General features: G+C 43.4%; 2 protein-coding genes across 2 annotated transcripts in view; both read left to right on the top strand.

Annotated features, from left to right (window-relative positions):
• The window catches only part of LOC310670768 (uncharacterized protein), a 100,734-nt gene that overhangs the window by 23,056 nt on the left and 53,793 nt on the right, over positions 1-23,885 (top strand). The gene's annotated exons all lie outside the window — the stretch shown is intronic.
• LOC310672849 (uncharacterized protein) overlaps positions 6,240-23,885 on the top strand; it is a 72,690-nt gene continuing 55,044 nt past the window's right edge. The window contains exon 1 of the mRNA XM_083430506.1: positions 6,240-6,315. The gene's annotated coding sequence lies outside the window, so the exon portion shown is untranslated. The remainder of the gene's footprint in view (positions 6,316-23,885) is intronic.

Here is a 23,885-nt window from a genome sequence, read left to right as displayed (position 1 = left end):
GTATGATTTTTGTGGTTCATTTTGTGGCCACAGACATGTGATCTGATGGTGAGTTTGGGGTAGCCCAATGCAAAAATCCTGAGGATCCATGTGGATCCATGTTTGTAACCGCGTTTTTGCACCACTGCGGCCCTAGGCAACAGCGGGTGCGTGATTTCTTTGGTGCAAACTGTAGCCATGGACATGCTATGTGATCTGATGGTGAATTTGGGGTGACCCAGTGCAAAAATCCTGAGGATCCATGTGGAGCTGTGCTTTGTAACCACATTTTAAGTGGGGAGAGAAGGAAAGCACTCAAGGGACAAGGAGCACGCGTGGAGTGTGTGGAGAAGGATGCTGCTAATAATGCAGAAGAGGGGTATAAGGGGAGAAGGCTCCTCTCCTCTCCCTCTTTGCTCCTTTAAAGCAAGCAGGCTCTGCTTCTCTCCCTCCTCCCCGGCTCATCCCCCCGGCTTAGCGAGCTGAAAATCTTTCCTGCTATTTAGCAAGCTGAGTGTGGAGGAGAGAGGGACAGAGAGCCTGCTTGCTTTAAAGGAGCCAACCGGACACTCGTGTAAGCGGCTCCTCTCCTCTCCCGCTTTGCTCCTTTAAAAAAGCAGGTTCTCTGTCCCTCTCTCATTGCCACTCAGCGGCTCTTTGCTGTTTCAAAGTGAGCCACGGAGGAGGGAAGCATTCGCTCCGTAACACGCACAGACATTTCCCCTTACTTTCTAGGAGGAAAAAAATGTGTGTTATGGAGCGAAAACTACGGTATGTTTTATTGATTTAGTATGCTGTAAATCACTTTGAGGTTTTTCTTAAAATTATAAAGCGGTATAGAAATTAAATTTAAAAAGTATAGAGCAGGGATATCCAACATGGGGTTGCTCAGATGTTGGGCAACAACTCCCATAAGACTCAGCCCATATGGTCAAGATTGATGAGAGGTGTAGTTCAAAAGCTCAAGGGTGGAAAATCTCACGTTTCTTACAACTTTTCATTGTGAATAATTATAGGTAAAACTTTTGTTGATACAGAGCTCACTTTTAGGGAGCAGCTCGTCACTTCTGCCTTATAAACAAACCCAAATATATTGACACAATTTACTTTAAAAGCAGATTTCAGAACAGAGATAAATTTTTTATATATATATATATATAAAAGACCTTTTTAACCTTACAAAACATTGTGTTATCAATGCATGATTTGCTTTTCATATGTATAAAAATGTTTATTTCCTGGCCCACCTCCCATCACTGTGGGGAGAGCCTGGGGCAAGGGGTAAGAATGCAGGGTCGGCCGGACATCCATCAGTTGTCTGGCTCCGACAGCGGCCATCCAGGCATTTCTGCAGAACTCACGATCAGGACATGAAGGTGAGAGCCACCCTCTCTTTGTGAGGAAATCCCGTATACAAATAGCCAATTCAATTTCCTAGCTGCCAACCTTTATGTGGCCAAGATGGAGCCCTTCCTCCAAGGAAGAGAGGGAGGTACCAGTAACCTTGAGGCATCTCCATTGGTTACATATGTCCAATAAATTTTTAGGTGGGGGGGAAAGATAGCCAAAGCCACACAATGAGAACTGGACATGGTCAGTGGATACCGAAAACTGGCTGTGGGGGTGGGGCGGTGGTGGACAGCAGGAATGAAAAACTGGAGAGGGATGGATAGCAATGGAGTGTGCTGGAAAAGGGTAATGTTTTGGACCAGAAGCACTCGGTGCCTCAGCATTTTCTTCCAGGTTTTTACTGGACAGGCTGCTCTGGTGCACTGGAGACAGAGTACCTTGCCTTCAACTTCTCCTCAATGCCAGCATCCACCTCCCATCATCCACAGCCATAGATGACGATTGCTGAGCCTGATGGGGGTTGTAATTCAGCAACATCTGGAGGGCCAGAGGTTCCCACACTTACTTGCAGGCTCCGGCCTAAGACCGAGCTCATCAGAGTTGGGTCCTTGTTGCCTAAGAGCGCCAGGGATGATGGGAGTTGTAGTCCAACAACATCTAGGGACCCAAGATTGAATGACACCGGCTTGTAGGATATATTGTTGCCTAGGCTAAGCAGTCCTGGGTCTTGGGAGGAGGCCACACGTATACCACCTTGAGTTTGGTGATGGAAGAAAGGAAGGATATGGCAGCAGAAAAGTAGAATGTTTCTTAAATAAATCAAGGCCCATAGTTGCTTTTTGCTGAGCCCTGTTATATTGGCCTGCAGGAGACCGTCTCATGTTGGATTTTGGGCAGGGGAAAGTGTGTTGCCAGGATACTTTTTTCATCCTGCTTGCATTCTTTCTGTATAAAGAATGTAAATCATTTTAACTGATTTTAATAGCATTATCATATCGCTTTTAACTGCCAAGGGTGGGGCCTTATAGTGAAGGGTGGCAACAAAATAATAATCTGAATACAGTGCTCTGCATTGGGATACAAAAGGGTCAAGCTAGAATGAGTTTCGTTTGCCTAACTGGGCTCCCAAAATCGTTTCCTATGGTAATGACACGCGGCATGGGCCTCACAGAAGTGAGTGAAAACAAAATGAAACCTATTATTCAAGAATCCAGTCAGTTAGCTAACCTTGACCGTGGCAGAAATGCATTTTCCCACCTTCCCTTGAAACAGCCTTGCCCTACAACGCTGTGTCACAAGCTGTCCATGGCAACGGTCCCAGATCAGAAGGCAGGCAGTGGGGACGAGTGCTGTGTTGCCCTGTGAGGAACACAAAACGGCAGTGGAGGCTGCCATTGTGGGCTCCATTTGTTCACTGTCACCCCTGATTGCTTGCCTTCTCCACATTCACACCACATTTAAATCACTCTAGTACCACTTCAGTCAGTCATGGATTCCCCCAAAGCATTCTGGGAGCTGTAGTGAGTCTGGCTGGCTGCTGCTGCTGCTGCTGCTGCATGTCACTGTTCACTGTTTCTGTGCGTCTGTGAGGAGAATACAGGACACAGCAAATGATACAGGGTGCAATAAGCCAGACAGAGAGTGATCCCTCCCTATACATGTAAATAGAGAGACTTCTGTTCAGATTTCTGTGTAAAGAACTCTTTATAGAGGGGGAAATAGGGAGCAAGTGAGGTTGGAGTGGAACCATGTTTGCATAAATATGAGAATGTTAAATTTGCTCCCCATTTAAATTTTTATTAAAATAATTCATTCACCCAGAAGAGTCATTAGGCTTTTTTTTGCTGTAAGCTACTTTATACATTTTAAGTGGGTCAGGAAACCCTTGATCCCGCTCCTTAAAATACCGAATGGGACTCCTAAATAAATATGCATAGGCCCAGGCTGCACAAAAACGGTTATTTTGTACTGCAGGCTACATTTCACAATACCAGATAGGTACCATACTGACATTTCTGTAACTGCTTCACACAGGGCATGTTATAAGGTGATAGTAAATCTGCTGCATACATGTTATCTATGTGCTTTCTAGAGTATGTTTGGGGGCTTAGAGGAAATTTCCTCAACTACAACCCAAAATGTCTTACTTACTTACCGCATATTGTCTGCTTCTTAGGTGCAAAAAAAAGTGGCAGCCCTAATACCTAGACTGGCCCTTTGCAGGATCACATTCCATGGCTTTCCAATGAAGCTGTGTTGGATGAGGGAGACTGTTGTTTTTAAAAACGTTTTTATTAAATTCTTGGGTACACCCAGAGTCCCTGTTTTCAAGTCACAGAATCCTTCAAACAAGTCAGTCCTATTCAGAGTGAGACAGTACTGTTCTAGGCAATATAGGGTTGGGAGGGGGAATAAAAGTGGGAAGAGAGAGGGAAGGAAAGCGTGAAAGAAATACACATTTCATTCATTTCTATAGTATGTGAGTTTTTGTGTAAACGTCAGGTAAACAAGTATTTTATTTTTATTGGCAGTGGGAGAGACCAGAGGGCTCAGGAGGGTGGTCGGTTGCAGGATATTCGTCAAAGCAACGCCCAATCTCTGTGGGGTTTGAGACTGACCCCCAATGGCTTTTCACACATGCGAGAGAGCCATTGCCTGCTGCAGTCAACATATGGTGACCGTGTGTGTCTAAAATCCCAGGAGGCAGAGACCCAAATCTGGATCGCGACAAGGGGATGGCAGATCTCTAGCTAGGGAGTGACCTGTGGGAATGTTTAGAAAGGCAGGAGAGGATATATTTTTTGATGATATCCATACTAACTTGTGTTAACAAGTTCTATATCTTAGCATAGTTCAAACATTCTCCTTTTCAAATTTGCACAGCGGTAAGCTTGTTGCAGGCTCATGTGAGCCTCACTATTTAAGATTCCTGCTAAGATCCCTTGTTATTCCTCTTTAGAAGTGTAGACAAGACAATCTTATTAAAATCAATATAAAAGTAGTTTATTCATTTTCATTCAGTTCACAATTAGATTTCTGAAGGCAGGCTTAAGTTACAAAAGTATATATCTATATCTATATATCTATATCTATATATCTTCATCTAGAAGGAAGCACACGGAGCATTGTGCTCCTCCACCCAGAATAGGCCACACCTATTTCAAGTCACATGTAGAGGAAGCGCTTGTCCCAGCTCAGGAGGAAACAGGAAGTTTTCTTCTGGTTGGGACAAAGCATCCCCTAGCATGTCCACTCTAGGAATGTTGTACCTGACTGCTATGAATTTCATATCCCACAGACCCAAGCTCCTCCTGCCCACTGACCAGAAAATGTCCCCCACAAAAAAAGCCCACCCTGAGATTCCTTCTCCTTTCGTTCTCCAATTTTACAAAGGCAAACTCCTATTATGCAAGAAATTGCTTAATAAAAATTTGTGGTGGCGCCCTCATTGTGAATAAGTGAGGTTCATAGACCACAGAATCATAGAGTTGGAAGGGACCAAGAGGGTCATCTAGCCGAAAACCCTATAATGCAGGAATCTTTTTGACAAGGTGGGGCTTGAACCCACAACCCCGAGAGTCTCATGCTCTACCAACTGAGTTATCCCAGGACTCGGATCAAATTCAGCCGATAGGATTGCAATGAATCGGGAGCAAAGCTTTTGTATGAATATATTACCGCAAGTTATTCTGATGCTTCCAAATGCACTGGTACAAATAAATTTTCAGATTGAACAAGTGGTATAATTACTGTTGTTGCTGTTGTTGTTGTTATTCTCCAGGCAATTTGGATGACTTCCAGCAAAATAGAAAAACATAATAAGACATCAGACATTAAAAACTTCCTGATTCTGCTTCTTTGACAGAAGCCGACAAATTTAGGACAGATGCTCTATATCAACTCAATGACAAGGAACCAGGCAGCGGGCCTTCTTGGTAGTGGTACCCACTCTGGAATGCTCTCCCGTCAGATGTCAAGGAAATAAGCATCTATCTGACTTTTATAAGACATCTGAGGGCAGCCCTGTATGGAGAAGCTTTTAATGTTTCATGTTTCATTGGTTTTTTAAAAAAATTCTGTTGGGAGCTGCCCTAGTAGCTGGGGAAACCCAGCCAGATGAGCGGGTATAAATAATGTTGTTGTAATATTAATATTATTATGCTTAATTGATAGCAATTCCCAGAAGCCGCCAGAGGGGAGAGATACTCTTGGGCTCCAATCCTCCTTGCAGGCTTGGCCACCATGAGGAGGCAGTGCTGAGATTCCTGCATTGCAGGGGGTTGGACTAGATGACCCTCAGGGTCCCCTTCCACCTCTAGGTTTCTATGATCCTAACAGGGTGCGGGACTAGATGGGCTTGATCAAACTACAGGGCACTTCGTGTGATCTGTGTGTGCATGCAGACGAACGTGTGTGTGTGTGTGTGTGTGTGTGTGTGTGTGTGGAGAGAAAGAGAGAGAGAACCTTCAGGAAGAGCCCCCTGTCTCTTATTTGCAACCAGTATGAATCAGCTGCAATACCCCCACACTTGACCCACCGCTTCCCTGCCTGCTCTCTCTCCACCCCGAACCCCAATTCCATGGGTATTGCATTGCACACCCCCCCCCCCCCGCCAAAGCTTGCTGCACCCCGAGGCGCTTTGCACTCCCTGGATTCCTTGCAGGACAAAGACAGTGGAGGATGGCAGAGGGGGCGGGTCAGCTGTTCTGCTTAAGCCGCGCCCCCTTTCCCAGGTCAGTATCGAGGTGCAACCTCCCTCTTTTTCTCTCTCTCTCTCTAGCAGCTTCACTCTCTGGCTTTAACCCACAAGACAACGAGCATCTGTTCCCTATACTCGAAGCCCAGGTTCCCTCCCTTCTCTGCCCATTGGCTGGGTGCTGCAAGGCTTTCCCCTGACAATTATTCCCGCAGATATCCTGCCTCCCAGGCGGGGGCTCCCATTCCCGCCCCCGCTGCCCAGGGTCGCCGCCATCTCCAGGATTTCAGGTGAGTGCAAAGCCAGCGGCGTGGAAGGAGGGAAGGGGCTTTGCAAGGCGTGGGGGTCCAGGATGAGAAGCCCCGGGAGGGGGAGAAGAGGAGAAGGGAGGAAAGGGAGCTGTTTCTCTTAATGGCGCCTTGAAGGGGGGGGGAGGAGGGGGTTCCGCTGTGGAAAGAGAGAAGCTTCCTCCTGCCCAGATCTGGTGCAAATGGAGTTGCAGGGAAGGAGGCGGGAAAGGGGAGACGGTTGGGCATTGCAGACCAGCCTCGCCATAGTAATAATTATATAAATAAATAAATGACATTTATACCCCCCCCCCATTTTCTGGGTTTCCCCAGCCACTCTGGGCGGCTTCCAAGAAAATAAGAAACACCAGAAACATCCAAACATCCAAGTCTTCCGTTTTGTAGAGGAGATGGGGACATGGATTGCTGGATGGCAGAGGGAGAAGGAGGAAAAGATGGGGAGGAAAACAAAGGCAGGGGGTCCTGGCAGGAAGAAGGAAGGGCTGAGGTCTTCTCCAAAGCAGCTCTTTGTTTCTTGAACTCCTTGCATAAAGTAGTGGGGGCAGGGCCAGATTGAGGTTTGATGAGGCCCTAAACTACTGGAGGTAATGGGGCCCTTTATATGTCCAGCTGTCCTTTGTCAACAGCAAATTGTTGCTGTTTTTTGTGTTGAATGTAGGCTGCATGGTAATTTATCTACCTAATAGGTATCTAAAACCATTTGCACATAACAGAGTATGTATCTTCTCAAAGTAATTGTTGAACTGAAATACAGTTACGAAGTATATTAATAGTGAATTGTTTATGATGATTATGCTGTCTATAAAACTGTAAAATTTAATTAAAAAATTATTAAAAACAAAATTCACATAAATCATCATGATATTCCCCGCCCCCGTTGATTCTGATGGGCGGGGGCGAGTTAAAATATACCCATAGAAGTATATTTGGGTTTGAGAGGCAGGTGATCCACTGCCTGATGGCCATCTTGACAAGAATCTTTCTCAAGGCCTTGTCTTCCACAACCCAGGCAGGGCTTTGAATCGAGAATCCTTTGGAACAGAATTGACAAGATGGAAGCAAGAGGACAGGCAATAAATTCTGATGGCTTGCTTGGAACAAAAATGTATTTGGCAGACACTGTGCTGAAGAGATATATTTGCAAAAAGGGAAAAAACCTCTCAGCCCACTCCACAAATTATCTAGGCTGCTACCTCTTTAAAATAGTTCTTGCTTGTAAATCAAGGCTAAAAAAACTATTCTTTAAAAATCACTTGGGCAGATGTTCAATAGCAAAAAATGAATGGAAAAAACCCAGTTCTAATACTTTGTTATTATAATTAATTTCAACTGAGGCATCCGCTATGTTCTTTAACAGCTGCAGAATGCCTAGTCTGCAAGCCTGGGTGCATGAATGGTGGTTTGGGCCTCAACTAGGGGAGTTCTCATGTCACTAATATAGAGGTTAAAGAGATAGGGGGCAAGGATGCACCCTTGTCGTACCCCCTTATTTATTGGTACAGAGTTTGTGAGATCGCCCTCAGGTGTTAACCTCACCCTAGCGGCCGTCCCTTCATGTAATTTGATCATAAGCCACAACAGCCTTTTATCTATGCCCCACTTTGCCAATTTCCCCCATAGCAGCTCTCTAGAGATACTGTCAAAAGGCGCCTTCAGGTCTATAAAAGCGGCACATAGAAGACCATGAGTGGGGGAAGAATACTTGCGCGCCAAATGATATAGAATTATTGCATGGTCATAGTAGCACGATTTGGTCTAAACCCGGCCTGTTCATGGCCTATCAGATTGGAATCTTCGGCCCATTTGGTTAGTCTGGTTAGCAGGAAGCGAGTATAGATTTTTCCGATGATTGATAATAGACTGATATTACGATAGTTTCCTGGGTCCTCTGGTGGTCCTTTTTTATATATAGGAATTATGATGGACTCCTTCCATGATCTAGGTATCTGGCCCGTGGCATTAATTGCATCAAAGATTTTTGGCCCACCATGCTGGTTGTTGTTTAATAGCTTCCGCTGGGATCAGATCGGGCCCTGGGGCTTTACCAGTTTTCAGTTTAGCAATTAAATCAACTATTTCCTCCGGGTCAGTATCTGGCCATATGGGCAAGTGACATGAAAGAGTATCAGAATGAGTGTTAGAGATAACTGGGAGAAATATTTTCTTAGAAATTGTTCCCATGTCGGGGCTGGTATAACCGTCAATGGGTATTTCCTCGATCTTTTGTTGATTAAATTCCAAAAACCACGAGAGCTGCGGTGCTTAGAGGCAGCAATCAGTTCTTGCCAACGTCTTAGCTGCCATTCATGCTTGGCTGACTTCTGTGCCTGTTTGTAAGCAATTTTGGCCTGCAAGTACTCTGGGGGAAGAGTTTCAGCTCCAGAGGATTTATATCTGTTGTAGATACAACAGAGAGAGAGTCTAGCTTGCTTGCATTTGGAATCAAACCAAGGTGCACCGCCCCTGGGTTGATCTCGGTTAACCAGGTGAGTCGGCATCGTAAAGAAGCTAGTTAAATCTGCAGAGAGGTGAGAGAACCACTCCAATATCCTATTTGGTTCAGACAACTCCGCCACTGAAACAATAAGGGGTTCGGAGATATTCCTCTGGAAGAATTCTGCGTATTTTTGGGCCTGTTTCATAGACCATTTAATGCTTCTTACTTGAGCTGCGGCATTTAAACCTACATGAATTGGATGTGAACCGCTAACCGGGTGCCAGTCAATCATTAGCTTGGCCGCTAGAGGTAGGTGGTCACTGAGTTGTACATTGTCTACTTTAAAGTAAAAGAAGTTTGAGAATAGGCCTTCTGAAACTAGAAGGTAGTCTAGGACACTATTTGATGTTGTGCCCAAATGAGTGAATTCACCTGGCACGTCCGGAGGGCAATTGCCATTCAAAATGTTCAAATTCATACGAATGGCCAATTGATAAAGAAGGACTCCCGCCTCATTCAGTCTGATGTCCTTAGATCTTCTTGATGTAGAAGAGATTAAATCAGATTTTGGATAGGGGGGAGGTACCCACCACTTGGCCTTGATTATCCCATCCCAATTGGCGGCTGTACGTGCATTAAAGTCACCACCCATTATCGATGGAATATTAGGGTACATAGCATAACATGCCAATAAATGATCTTCCAGAGAATCCCATCTATAATGGAGGTCCGATATAAGACCACCTGGAGGAAGATAAACATTGGTGATTAATAGGGAGAATTTTCCGCTTGAAATCAGACCTGTAAAGGCAAAAGGAGGAAAAGTCTGAACTAGCGAGAGTTTAGCGCTCATTTTAAGCGATATGGCGATTGCAAGACCACATCTGGACCGGCCACCTTTTTGGGAGGGACTAGCTGGAAGTGACATCACCTTGCCAACAAAGGTCCGTATAGTAAAAGCTATGGTTTTCCCAGTAGTGATGTATGGAAGTGAGAGCTGGACCATAAAGAAGGCTGATCGCCGAAGAATTGACGCTTTTGAATTATGGTGCTGGAGGAAACTCTTGAGAGTCCCATGGACTGCAAGAAGATCAAACACATCCATTCTTAAGGAAATCAGCCCTGAGTGCTCACTGGAAGGACAGATCGTGAAGCTGAGGCTCCAATACTTTGGCCACCTTATGAGAAGAGAAGACTCACTGGAAAAGACCCTGATGTTGGGAAAGATGGAGGGCACAAGGAGAAGGGGACGACAGAGGACGAGATGGTTAGACAGTGTTCTCGAAGCTACAAACATGAATCTGACCAAACTGCCGGTGGCAGTGGAAGACAGGAGTGCCTGGCGTGCTCTGGTCCATGGGGTCACGAAGAGTCGGACACGACTGAACGACTAAACAACAACAACAGCTGGAAGTGATATCAGTTCAAAGCCATTTATATCTATTTTATCTTCTTCCCATGTTTCTTGCAAAAGGATTATCTGAAAATAGTTTATATAGGACATAAATTCGGGATCTAATCTTTTCCTTTTCCAGCCAGCAATATTCCAATTTAGGACTGCTAGCTGGGGACTTCTATGTTGTTCTTTTAACAGTCAAAGCGAAGGAGGGGCAGACTCTCTGGGAGAGACGGAAGATGTAACAAAAAAATCAGTTATTTTACATTGGGAAGATGGTGGCTGTGAGGAACCCTCCAAATTAAAATTTTTAACAATTTGGTTCGAATGTTGGAACACCTGGGATGATCTACTAGAAGTAGATCCCTGAACAGGATGTCTCTTCATTTCGAAATTCTTTGTACAACTTGACAGAGAAATACCCAGAGAGGGAGAAATTAAGTCCGTCGGAGGAGACCCTCTAGCAGATTTATCATCAGGCATGAGGATGATTTTATTGATGCGTCCCATCGGGTCTTCAATCGTTTCCGACGACGGGTCCCGAAGTGTGACATTCACATTTTCCTTTAAAGAAGGTAGTTGAAGTGACATCACGGGGGCGGTAATTATAGAAGACTCTCTCAGGGGCATCACTTGTGGACTACTTCTATAACTGGTCGAAACTGGAGAAGATTCTAGCTCTGGCATAGATGAGTGAGTTAAAGAAGGATTTGAATCAGGCAGGGAGATCAGAGTTTCGTCCTTAGGTGTATTGGCCGGTGGATGTAGATGAAGGTTAAATGAGGATGGCAGAGCCTGGTCGTCTCGTGGAATAGCACTGGGGGCAGAAACAACTGGAAGATTTGAGTCTTGCACGATGGTTTTTGCTTTCACAGTGGGGCTGAGCTGAAGAAGGTCGACCACTTCTGTCCGGTGAACCCAAGTGGGGTTATTTGAAGCATCATTAGTATCTTCCCCTCTGTGTTGGACTTGCAAAAGCTGCGATTTAAGCGTGTCAAATCTTTGCATCATCACCGACTGTTCTTTCGGAGGGAGGACTCTGAACGAATCAATAAATTCCCTTTCATCAAGGGCAGTCTGCAGGTTTCCGTCCTCATATATGGCTGTTTGAGAGGGTATCGAGATTGGTCGAGAATGGCACGCTGCAGAATCATCGCAGTGGGGCCTGGCAGTATTTTGAAGTAAGGCAGAGTCTCTTGTCCTAATGTCCTCACTGCCAGGACACCTATTTAGAAGGGGTTTGATCTTGCTATCTGCAAAAACCCTCGTTGCTACGATATCGGCCATGGACAAAAGCGTTTTCCGCCTAACAATAATAGATGGTATCTTTTCAGAGTGGAACGCAAGTATCACCTTCAAGAAGTTGGTCTGTCGGAACGGGCATCACCGCATAAAGGTCAATCTGATGTTTCTTAATTTTTAAAAGTTTGCTTAAACAGTCTTTAGCCCCTTCTAGCGATGACCATCTTCCTATTTCCGACCTGACAGAAAGGCAACTTTTCTTGGGTTGCAGAGTTAATATCTGATTATTCAATTGGGAATTTAAGATATATTTAATTTTAGTCTCCTTTCTTTTATCTGAATTGGGGTGAGGCAATAAGTTTTTGACCTCACGAACTGAAGATTGTGTTATTGATTCAAGTTTTTCGACTTTCAGCAAGATATTGGATAATTGTGAAGATACCTCGTCCAGCCTTTTGAAGATACAGTGAAGGGTCTTAATTACTAAGTGTAACTGCTCACAACTGGGGAACTCCCCCATATCAGGTGTTAAACCGTCATCCTGTGTTGAGAGTTTTTCTTTCGTATTCTCCTTTACAGGCTTTACTTTTAAAAAATCCCAAGTCGTCGAAGTTGGTGTGGCTTCCAAATCAATTAGAGGTTGGAAGCAATTTTGGGTTTCCACTGCAAAGCAATGCTCAGCATTGTCAGTCCCTCTTCTATTCCGGTGTGGCACCAACCTTGATATTTTTGGTTTAGGGGATGATAGGGGCTCGTCAAAGTCTCTCAAGCGTTTGTTCTGACCCATACTTCCTCCGGCCAAGGATTATACGATTCTTAAAATAACATAAGATTTAACACACGAATAAAATAGTTAAGACCACTGAGTCCTCTCTCCAATTAGGATAATGGCGTTCTCTTCTCTTTTAGCAGCCGAGGCCGACCCGCTGATAAGAGAGAAACAAGGAGTAGTCTGCAGCAATCTGGAGCAGGGCCAAATCTCTCAGAAAGTTTCCATACCATGTAGCTGCAGCAATTATAAAATGCTTCAAAGACTGACTGGGTCAGTTAAGATAAAAATATAGGTCAGTTAAGATAAAATATAAGGAATTAAAAGCAATCCGAAGAGCACCGGTAAGCGCGTCTTACCTCGGCGCCATGTTGGTTCATTTCTTTATACCTTCTATATATCATCTTCAAATACAGTGATACCTCAGGTTACAGACGCTTCAGGTTACAGACGCTTCAGGTTACAGACTCTGCTAACCCAGAAATAGTACCTTAGGTTAAGAACTTTGCTTCAGGATGAGAACAGAAATCGTGCTCCGGCGGCGCAGCAGCAGGAGGCCCCATTAGCTGAAGTGGTGCTTCAGGTTAAGAACAGTTTCAGGTTAAGAACGGACCGCTGGAATGAATTAAGTACTTAACCCAAGGTACCACTGTAATTTTCTCTTAATGATATACAATCTGTAAACTTTACATTTGTTTTCATAAACTTTCCCATTCCTCCAACTGTATATTAAGCCCAACATCCGGAGCCCATTTTATTTGGGCCGATTTTACCTTCTCATCTAAAGTCTCTCCATATAGCAAAATGTTATATGCTTTCTTCAATAATTTGGTATTTCCCTCCACAATTTCCTTTTGAAAGTTTGAGATAGTATAGCTGAACCCCCTTTTATTATCTTTTTTAAATTTCTCATTAATTTGTCTGTGATGCAACCAACTTTGTAAAGTACCTTTCAAGTTTTCATAACTTTTAAATTTCAAACCTTTCTCCTCTTCTATTAACAAATCTCTATATGTTGGCCACTTTCCTTTTTTATCACCCCTCCAGCTACACAGGGTCTAATCCTGCCAGACTTTGGTGGATGCCTCAAAAATGTCCAAGGTGTTGGATATTCAAACCGCAGAGCTTGTCAAAACTGAGAGGCAACTATTTACAAATCCTGTTCTTTCAGCAAAGCAGGAATTTTAGGGTTAAAAATACATTTGCTTTCACTCAGAGGCTGTAATGTAGATTTTTGGGGGCTTTCATCTCATTTCATCTTATTCACAAAACGTCTCTGCAGGGTTCTCCCCTGAATAGCGGAAGCACGGCTTCCATTTTTAATACTTCTCACTATGAAGTTCAAATTTAAGTCCAAATATTTTTAATTCCTCTCCAAAAGCTTCTTTTTATTTTACCTTATAACAGAAAATCTGTCACTTCAGAGAGCGGCTTTTAGGCTTTGGATATTCATGTGTGCGTTGGAGCCGACAGCCCACCTCGACCGTCTTCCCCTCCCCCACCCGCTGCTGATGCAGTTGTGGGAGCCGGTTTGACAGAAGACCTGGGGCTCAGCTGGACCCCGTTGGAGCCCCATTCTTCTGCAGAGTTTTGTGAGGACTTTTCTTTTTTAGCCCTAAAACTTCCCCTCGGTCGCCTGAAATCCCCCCAAAAGGCTCCGCCTTACTCGGACAATGCCCCAGGTGACACCATTTCCTCCACCATCCAGACCGGAAGCCCATAATCACCAAGTCAACTCTTTGTGCCATTTGTTTAATTTTATTACGTTTTGCAAGTTCACGAAATGAAAGGGGGAAAAAAACCCAACCAACTTGATAGCAATCACATAACACACTGACAAATGTCCTGCTTATTTATGTCGTAATCCTTCCTAAAAGTTGTTGTATTACATTCTACTTTAAATTACAGTGGTACTTTAAATTACAGTGGTCCGTTCTTAACCTGAAACTGTTCTTAACCTGAAGCACCACTTTAGCTAATGGAGCCTCCTGCTGCCGCCGCGCCGCCAGAGCACAATTTCTGTTCTCATTCTGAAGCAAAGTTCTTAACCCGAGGTACTATTTCTGGGTTAGCGGAGTCTGTAACCTGAAGCATCTGTAACTTGAAGCGTCTGTAACCTGAAGTACCACTGTATCTTTCCGTTGATATATAATTTTATGGTATTGCTCCCAAAAAGGGGGGTATTATGAGCCATCAAACCCCAGAAAAACACCTTCTCCAAGGTTTCCACAATTTTGACCACTAGTGTATGTTGTCTTCTAGGTCCAAAGACAGACATCCTCACACAGATAGCATGAGCAAGCAGGGCTCCAAAGTGCTTCTCTTGAGAACTTCCCACCTAAGTTGTTTACTCACGGCAAAAGCTCCTATTTCCCAAAAGGACAGGACGGGGAGGTCTCTCCCCCACTTTTAACCCACCCCACTCCCACCGCACGGAAGGCAGAGGTCTTGTTCATTCACAATCCCTGGATCCTGTTGGGATACTGCCAGGGAGACAAAGTCCATCTTGACCTCCATGTCGTCTCCGGACATCCATTGATCTCCCGTAGACACGCAGTATCAGTAATTAGCGACAGGAGCTCCAGAAATAGCTTTCCATATTCTAGAGCCGATGCACGCTCTTATCAGCAGATAAAGCACAGCAAAAGTTGCACCCAGGAGAGCATTATATAGAATTTTATTCAGTGTTGATCAGAACAGAGAAAAACCATGAGTGCCTGCTAGAGAGTTCCGGCAGTGAGAGAAAACGAAAGCAAAGACACAACAGAAACATCCTGTGAGACAAGAAATACGCAGGCTGTGACACAAACATCCTGCTCCCTTTTAAGGTGGAACGGAAATATCCTAACAGATCCACCGCCTCTCCCAGGGGATCCAGATGCAAGCAAGGTGCTTTCTTCTTCTCCATTCAAGGGCCACCCATGTATTCAAAGCAGTCCTTTGCAGATGTCAGACTGTCGCTCACAAAAGCTTAAGGCATAATACATTTATGAGCCTTTATGGGCTGCAGAAGATGAATAAACAGAAGCATAGTTAATCTATGGACTTCCACGCTACAAGACACAGTGACGACCAGCAACTTGGATATCTTGAAAAAAGGGATTAGGCTGGTGCCTGTGCTCTGCCATCGTAGTCCTAGGCAATAATGCTTCTTAATACTAGTTTCTGGAAAGCACAGGAGGGCAGAGGGCTCTTGGGCTGAAATCTTGCTTGCTGATTTTCCCCAAGCATCTGCTTGGCCACTGTGAGAACAGGATGCTGGACTAGGTGGGTCTTTGCCCGATGCAGCAGGCTGTTATTAGGTTCTAATATGTTGCAATAATTTTAAACTTACATGTGGCATAAGAACACTTCAGTTCTACTTCTTACTCATAGGAGAGACTGCTATTGGAGCCTGTGATCATTTCCTCACTTGAAAAAGAAAAAGACAGAGATGTGTCATATAAGCCAGTTTCACCGTAGATATCTGCTATAACATGATGGTGCTCTCTTAAGTGTGAATGGAGTGATCATGGGTTTCTCTTGCCATTATCTCATCTGCATTCCTAAAAATTTGGAATATGGAGACAGTTGAAAATGGAGAGGGAGGGAAAATAAGAGAAGGTGCACATGGGGATTGACATGTGTTCAGTTCCTTTCTTGTCTTTCCTAAAGGTCTAACAGGATTCTCTCTCTGCTTCAAACAGGTGAGGAAGATGATGGTCAGAATTCTACGGAGCGGTCTGTGAAATCAGTGGGAAGAGCAGAGAAGCCATTTAAATGCATGGAATGTGCAATGTGCTTTAGTCACTGTGGAAAAATGAGGATACACCGACGAATTAACACGGGGGAGAAACCGTTTGAATGCATGGAGTGCGGAAAGAGCTTCAGTCATAGTGTTCACCTTAGAATACATCAACGAACTCACACGGGGGAGAAACCATTTAAATGCATTGAATGTGGAAAGAGCTTCAGTCAAAGTGGAAACCTTAGAATACATCAAGAAACTCACACGGGAGAGAAACGGTTTAAATGTATTGAATGTGGAAAGAGCTTCAGTTGTAGTTATCACCTTAGAATACACCAACGAACTCACACAGGGGAGAAACCATTTAAATGTATTGAATGTGGAAAGAGCTTCAGTCAAAGTGGGACACTTAGAATACATCAAGAAATTCACATGGAGAAACGGTTTAAATGTATTGAATGTGGAAAGAGCTTCAGTCATAGTGGAGCCCTTAGAATACATCAACGAACTCACACGGGGGAGAAACCATTTAAATGCATTGAATGTGGAAAGAGCTTCAGTCATAGTGGAGCCCTTAGAATACATCAACGAACTCACACGGGGGAGAAACCATTTAAATGTATTGAATGTGGAAAGAGCTTCAGTCATAGTGGAGCCCTTAGAATACATCAACGAACTCACACGGGGGAGAAACCATTTAAATGCATTGAATGTGGAAAGAGCTTTGCTCATAACGGAGACCTTAGAATACATCAACGAACTCACACGGGGGAGAAACCATTTAAATGCATAGAATGTGGAAAGAGCTTCAGTCGTAGTGGAACACTTAGAATACATCAACGAACTCATACAGGGCAGAAACCATTTGAATGTATTGAATGTGGAAAGGGCTTCAGTAAAAATGGAGGCCTTAGAATACATCAACGAAGTCACACAGGGGAGAAACCATTTAATTGCATTGAATGTGGAAAGAGCTTCAGTCATAGTGGAGCCCTTAGAAAACATAAACGAACTCACACAGGGGAGAAACCATTTAAATGCATTGAATGTGGAAAGAGCTTCAGTCAAAGTGGAACACTTAGAATACATCAACAAATTCACATGGGGGAGAAACTATTTAAATGTATTGAATGTGAAAAGAACTTAAGTCATAGTGGAGCCCTTAGAAAACATCAACGAACTCACACGGGGGAGAAACCATTTAAATGCATTGAATGTGGAAAGAGCTTTGCTCATAACGGAGACCTTAGAATACATCAACGAACTCACACGGGGGAGAAACCATTTAAATGCATAGAATGTGGAAAGAGCTTCAGTCAGAATGGAGCACTTAGAATACATCAGCGAAGTCACACAGGGGAGAAACCATTTAATTGCATTGAATGTGGAAAGAACTTCAGTGACAATGGAACACTTAGGAAACATCAACAAACTCACACGGGGGAGAAACCATTTAAATGCATTGAATGTGGAAAGAGGTTCAGTGACAATGGAACACTTAGAAAACATCAACGAACTCACACAGGGGACAAATCATTTACATGTATTGAATGTGGAAAGAGCTTCAGTCATAGTGGAGACCTTAGAAAACATAAACGAACTCACACTGGGGACAAATCATTTACATGTATAGAATGTGGAAAGAGCTTCAGTCAAAGTGGAAACCTTAGAAGACATCAACAAACTCACACTGTGGAGAAACCATTTAAATGTATTGAATGTGGAAATAGCTTCAGTCAAAGTGGAGCCCTTAGACTACATCAACGTACTCACACGGGGGAGAAACCGTTTAAATGTATAGAATGTGGAAAGAGCTTCAGTCAAAGTGGAAACCTTAGAAGACATCAACGAACTCACACGGAGAAACCATTTAATTGTATGGAGTGTGGAAAGAGCTTTAGTCAAAGTGGAGGCCTTAGGAAACATCAGCTAACTCACACGGGGGAAACCACAGATGTAGGGAATGTGGAAAGAGCTTAAGATGGAGTGGAGACCTTAATATTCCTAAGCAAATTCACACAGGTTAAAAACCATATAAATGTATGCAACATTGCACTCAATGTTCACTATTTAATTTACGTCAAGAAACTCATAAAGGCAGAAATCAATTTTAAATACTTTTTTTATTTTCCATTTTCTTTTTATTAAGTTTTTCCAAACAAATCATACATACATACATAATAGAAGATCCAAGAGGAAATCATAATGTACAAGTAGTACCGAAAAAAGAAAGAAAAAATATAAAAGATAAAGATCAAAAAGAAAGGTGTTTCCCTTCATCCCGGTCTAGGTTATTTAATCATCCTACCTTTCTGCGGTCTCCATTCTCTCTATATCTCCACTTCACAGATTTTATATATCACCTACTGTAATTTTAATATTACCTAAGTTTTTTTCTGTATATGTTAAGAATTTGTTCCAATCATTAATAAGTTTTTTACTTTTTTGATGCCTGATTCTTTGTGTCATCATTGCTAATTCTATATATTAAAATAATTTGATCTGCCATTCTTTAATTGTTGGAATGTTGGTAGTTTTCCAGTTCTGCGCCAACAATATTCTGGCTGCTGCCATTGCGTACTGAAACATTGTCTTATCTTCTTTTTTTTCCTCACCGACCATACCTAACAAAAAAGCCTCAGGTTTCTTGGGAAAAGTGTATTTCAAGATCTTTTTTAATTCCTCATAAATAAGTCCCCAGAACCTTTTTACCTCTACACATGTCCACCACATATGGTAGAAATCACCCTCTTTTATTTTGCACTTCCAGCATTTCTTGTCCCCGGTCTTATACATTTTTTCCAATTTTACTGGACGATGTATCAGCGATACATCATTTTTTCCATGTTCTCCCTGAGTCCCACACAGGCTGTAAATTTCATATCTATTTTCCAAAGTTGTTCCCATCTATCATATTCTAAATTATATCCCAGGTCTATAGCCCATTTAATCATAACCTCCTTCACCTCCTCATCTTTAGTGTCCCATTCCAATAGTTGACCATACATTTTGGATAAAAGTTTGGTGTTTCCTTCCACTATTTCCACCTGGAATTTCGATTTTTTCTCATTTATTCCTATCTTTTTATGTTCGTTCCATAAAGCGTTTATTTGATGGAATTGTAACCAACTTACTAGCTTATCTTTTAGATCCTCATATCTTCTAATCTTCCAACCTTTATCCGATCTAACCAGGAGGTCTTCATAGGTCCATCTTTGCTCTTCCATATTTGGTTTTTTAATCGTAAGAATATCAATGGGTGATAACCACCATGGGGTGCTTTTTTCTAAAAATCTTTTGTTTCTGTCCCATACCTCCAGTAACGCTCCTCTAATAATGTGGTTCGAAAAACCCCTATGTATCTTCCCTCTATCCTGCCATAAGTAAGCGTGCCAGCCAAACCTGGTGTTGAATCCTTCTAAATCTAACAGGCCGGTATTGTTTACAGTAATCCATTCTTTGATCCAACACAGGCACGACGCCTCGTAATATAGTTTCAGGTTTGGGACAGCAAACCCTCCTCTCTCTCTACGGTCAGTGAGGATTTTAAATTTAATTCTTGCTCTTTTCCCCTGCCAGATGAATCTGGACAGGGTTTTCTGCCAATCTTTAAACCTCGTGATACCTCTGATCACAGGAATGTTTTGAAATAAAAACAGCAGTCTCGGCAGTACACACATCTTAATTACAGCCATCCTTCCTGACCAGGATAGCTTTAACCTACACCATGTGTCTAAATCTTTTTTTTATCTCATTCCAGGTCTTAATATAGTTATTTTCTACTAAATTTATATTTTTCGTTGAAATCCAGATACCCAAATATTTTACTTTTTTCACAACCTTTATTCCTGTTTGTAACTAGCTGTTTTCTTTGTTCTTCATCCAGATTCTTTGTTAACATCTTAGTTTTAATTTTATTTAGTTTGAAACCAGATACTTTCCCGAATTCTTCTAATATTTCTGTTTCTCTTAATGGGGCCTTGAAGGGGGGGGGAGGGGGAGGAGGGGGTTCCGCTGTGGAATGAGAGAATCTTCCATCTGGTGCAAAGGGAGTTGCAGGGAAGGAGGCGGGAAAGGGGAGACGGTTGGGCATTGCAGACCAGCCTCGCCATAGTAATAATTATATAAATAAATAAATGACATTTATACCCCCCCCCCATTTTCTGGATTTCCCCAGCCACTCTGGGCGGCTTCCAACAAAATAAGAAACACCAGAAACATCCAAACATCCAAGTCTTCCGTTTTGTAGAGGAGATGGGGACATGAATTGCTGGATGGCAGAGGGAGAAGGAGGAAAAGATGGCGAGGAAAACAAAGGCAGGGGGGTCCTGGCAGGAAGAAGGAAGGGCTGAGGCCTTCTCCAAAGCAGCTCTTTGTTTCTTGAACTCCTTTCATAAAGTAGTGGGGGCAGGGCTGGATTGAGGTTTGATGAGGCCCTAAACTACTGGAGGTAATGGGGCCCTTTATATGTCCAGCTGTCCTTTGTCAACAGCAAATTGTTGCTGTTTTTTGTGTTGAATATAGGCTGCATGGTAATTTATCTACCTAATAGGTATCTAAAACCATTTGCACATAAGAGTATGTATTTTCTCAAAGTAATTGTTGAACTGAAATACAGTTACGAAGTATATTAATAGTGAAATAATTATTAAGCTCTAACTTAAAATGATTTTGTTATTCATAACAAACTTAATAATGCAAACACATTGGCATTTGGCAATAACAAAAGTTCCTTTAGAAACACAATTTACAAAGACACCTAATCTAGTCCTAGAAACTTGCTATAATAATAGGTGTAAATATATGATGCAAACTACTCCTAATTATAAATAGCATTATTAACATGAAATTAACTGTTATAACCTGTACAATGCAATTGGAGTTAATACAATGCATTTTTTTTCATAAGTATCAATATTACCATAATAATCCACATTCTTCATTGGGACAGCAGACCTTGGTACCCTGTTACACTTAGTGAGTGTAAAAGACAGTATTTCTAGTAATATGTCACATTTATAAATAAAAGCAATACTATACACAGCTGTACATAAAAATTATTTTACAGGACTACTTGTATTAATGCATCTACCCAATACCCATTCAGCTGTATAATTTTATCATGATTCATTGTGTACTGTGTATAAAAACAGTACACAAACATGATCTAAATTACAGTACTTTCCTTCTTGCCTTCTTAATGGGGCCTTGAAGGTGGATTGGGGGGGAGTGTTCCGTTGTGGAAAGAGAGAAGCTTCCTCCTGCCCAGATCTGGTGCAAAGGGAGTTGCAGGGAATGAGGCGGGAAAGGGGAGAGGGTTGGGCATTGCTGGCAAGGCTCACAATAAAATAATAATAATAATAATAATAATAACAACAACAATAATACCCCGCCCATTGTCTGGGTTTCCCCAGCCACTCTGAGCGGCTTCCAACAAAATAAAAAACACCCAAAGAAACCAAACATTGAAGTCTTTTGTAGAAATGGCCTTCGATTTTAAAGAAATTACCAATTTAAGAAATCACGTGGTTTAAATATGTATGTTGTCCTCGAGGTGCAAACACACATAGCATGAGCAAGCAAGCAGTGCTCCAAAGTGCTTCTCTTGTGAACTTGCCGTCTAAGTTGTTTACTAATGGCAAAGGCTCCTGTTTCCCAAATGGACAGGAGGGGGAGGTCTCTCCCCCACTTTTAAGCCCCCCACTCCCACCGCATGGAAGGCAGAGGTCTTGTTCATTCACAACATCAGTAAACCTCGTGTGCATCTGAAGTGAACCAGGCGCTGCGGCTCCTTCCCCTCTCACTGGGCTGCTGCAAGAAAAGGCAGCGGAGGAGGAGGAGGAAACAGATGGGTTTGAAGGCTCTTTCTGCCTCTCTCCCCTGAGCAGGGCAGGAGGACAGAGGAGGAGGCAGTGAGGGCAGAGGAAGCAGTGGGTGGACCCACCGCCTCTCCCAGGGGGTCCAGATGCAAGGAAGGAGCTTCCTTCTCCATGCAAGGGCCACCCATGTATTCAGAGCAGTCCTTAGATTCCACGGGATTTACTCTCAGGCTGTCGTAAGCGAGAAAATGGCTTATCTGCTGAGTTTACGCCAATAAAACTTAGAAACGAGAGGAGATAGGAGTTGTGTTGATTGCAAAGCAATAGGTTACAGTTGGATCGTTTCACAAAACTGCAACTCTGTCTGGTGTTCCAGGCAGTGATATTTATATATGTCATGTCAAACAAAGAATTTCAGTTTCCACCAATCATATACATCAGGGATGTCCAAGCGGTGGATTGCAATCAACAGGTAGACTTCTGTGTTGTTTTGGGTCGATTATGGGACCTTTGAAGGCCCTGCCCCTCTCCGCAATCACTTCTGCACATGCTCCTGTTTCTGTTTTTGCTCAGCAGTTCCTTGTTTTAATGTTTATTGTTGCCAAAAGAATTTAAATTTTTGTTATGTACCCCCCCTTTAAAAAGTCCCTTTGGAGTTCCACGTTCCTCATATTCATCATTACCTCATTTTATTATAATACACACGCACAACAAGCACTGGCAATTTCTGCTGAATGTGTTCTGATGCCTACCACATTCTGTTACGTTGTGTTGGTGTGCATGTTGGGAACCTGTGTTACATGCAGCCATTTGCATCACATAGCAACTCATGTTCTACCTTTCAACTGTATCTTTGTGATTCTCCTATTAGCTGTATTTTTGCCCCTATTGAGGGGCGGCAACTTGCAAAATAATCAGTTTCATAAAGCACAGACTACCATAACTTCTGTATTAGAAGCACACTCAAGGATTTAAAGGGGTAAACATTATCACATTTATTGTGGCCCTTTGGGCAACTGCCACAAGGCCACTACTGCCCATACCATGCCAGCCTTGGGAAGGGAGAAGGGACAGGCAGATGGAAGGAATTGCCAAAGGTGTTTGAAAACGGGTGGAGGCTCTTGGGAAGCGGGTGCCCATTAGGGGCTTCTACAGGGGCAACAGAATGTGTTGGGCAAAATCCCCGCAGGAGCTCTGAGACTCCATTTGCTTCTTCCTTCCTTCCAGGAAGCTACAACGTGCCTTGGCTTCTTGCTCCTCAAGAAGTTGAACGTCCAAACCTGGTCAGGATGGACGGAGGAAGATGGACAGCTGACCTGCTCAAGCTGGTCGTCCTAATTGTTTTTGTTGTTTTGTCGTGTCCGACTCTTCGTGGCCCCATGGACCAGAGCACGTCCTAATTAAGCCTCCTAATTAAGCGGTGTCACTCCCTGCCTCCCAGGCGGGGGCTCCCATTCCCCCCCCCCCCGCTGCCCAGGGTCGCTGCATCTGCCGCCGCCTTCAGGATTTCGGGTGAGTGCAAAGCCAGCGGCGGGGAAGGAGGGAAGGGGCTTGGCAAGGGGTGGGGGTCCAGGATGAGAAGCCCCGGGACGGGGAGAAGAAGAGAAGGGAGGAAAGGGAGCTGTGTGGGGGGGGGGAGGAGGGGTTTCCGCTGTGGAAAGAGAGAAGCTTCCTCCTGCCCAGATCTGGTGCAAAGGGAGTTGCAGGGAAGGAGGCGGGAAAGGGGAGAGGGTTGGGCATGGTTGGGCAGGTTAATAATAATAATAATAATAATAATAATAAATAATGCCTGCTCATCTGGCTGGGCTTCCCTAGCCACTCTGTGCGGCTTACAGCATAGATAAACCATAATAAAACATCAAACGTTAAAAATTTCCCAATACAGGGCTGCCTCCAGATGTCTTCTAAAAGTCAGATAGTTGTTTATTTATTTGAAATTGGAAGGGAGGGCGCCACCAGCGAGAAGACCATCTGCCTGGTTCCCTGTAACTTCGCTTCTGGCAGGGAGGGAACTGGCAGAAGACCCTCGGAAGTGAACCTCAATGTACAGCCTGCCTTCCTTCCTTCCTTCCTTCCTTCCTTCCTTCCTTCCTTCTCTTTAAGCACCAGGCAAAAGCATTCCCCTTCTCCCAGGCATTGGGCTCATTAAACAATCTATGGCC

The sequence above is a fragment of the Podarcis tiliguerta genome, assembly GCF_965153285.1.
Source record: "Podarcis tiliguerta genome assembly, chromosome: 2".
Classification (NCBI taxonomy): Eukaryota; Metazoa; Chordata; class Lepidosauria; order Squamata; family Lacertidae; genus Podarcis; species Podarcis tiliguerta.
The sequence above is the reverse complement of the archived record's forward strand: the minus strand, read 5'-3'. Positions and strand labels throughout refer to the sequence as shown.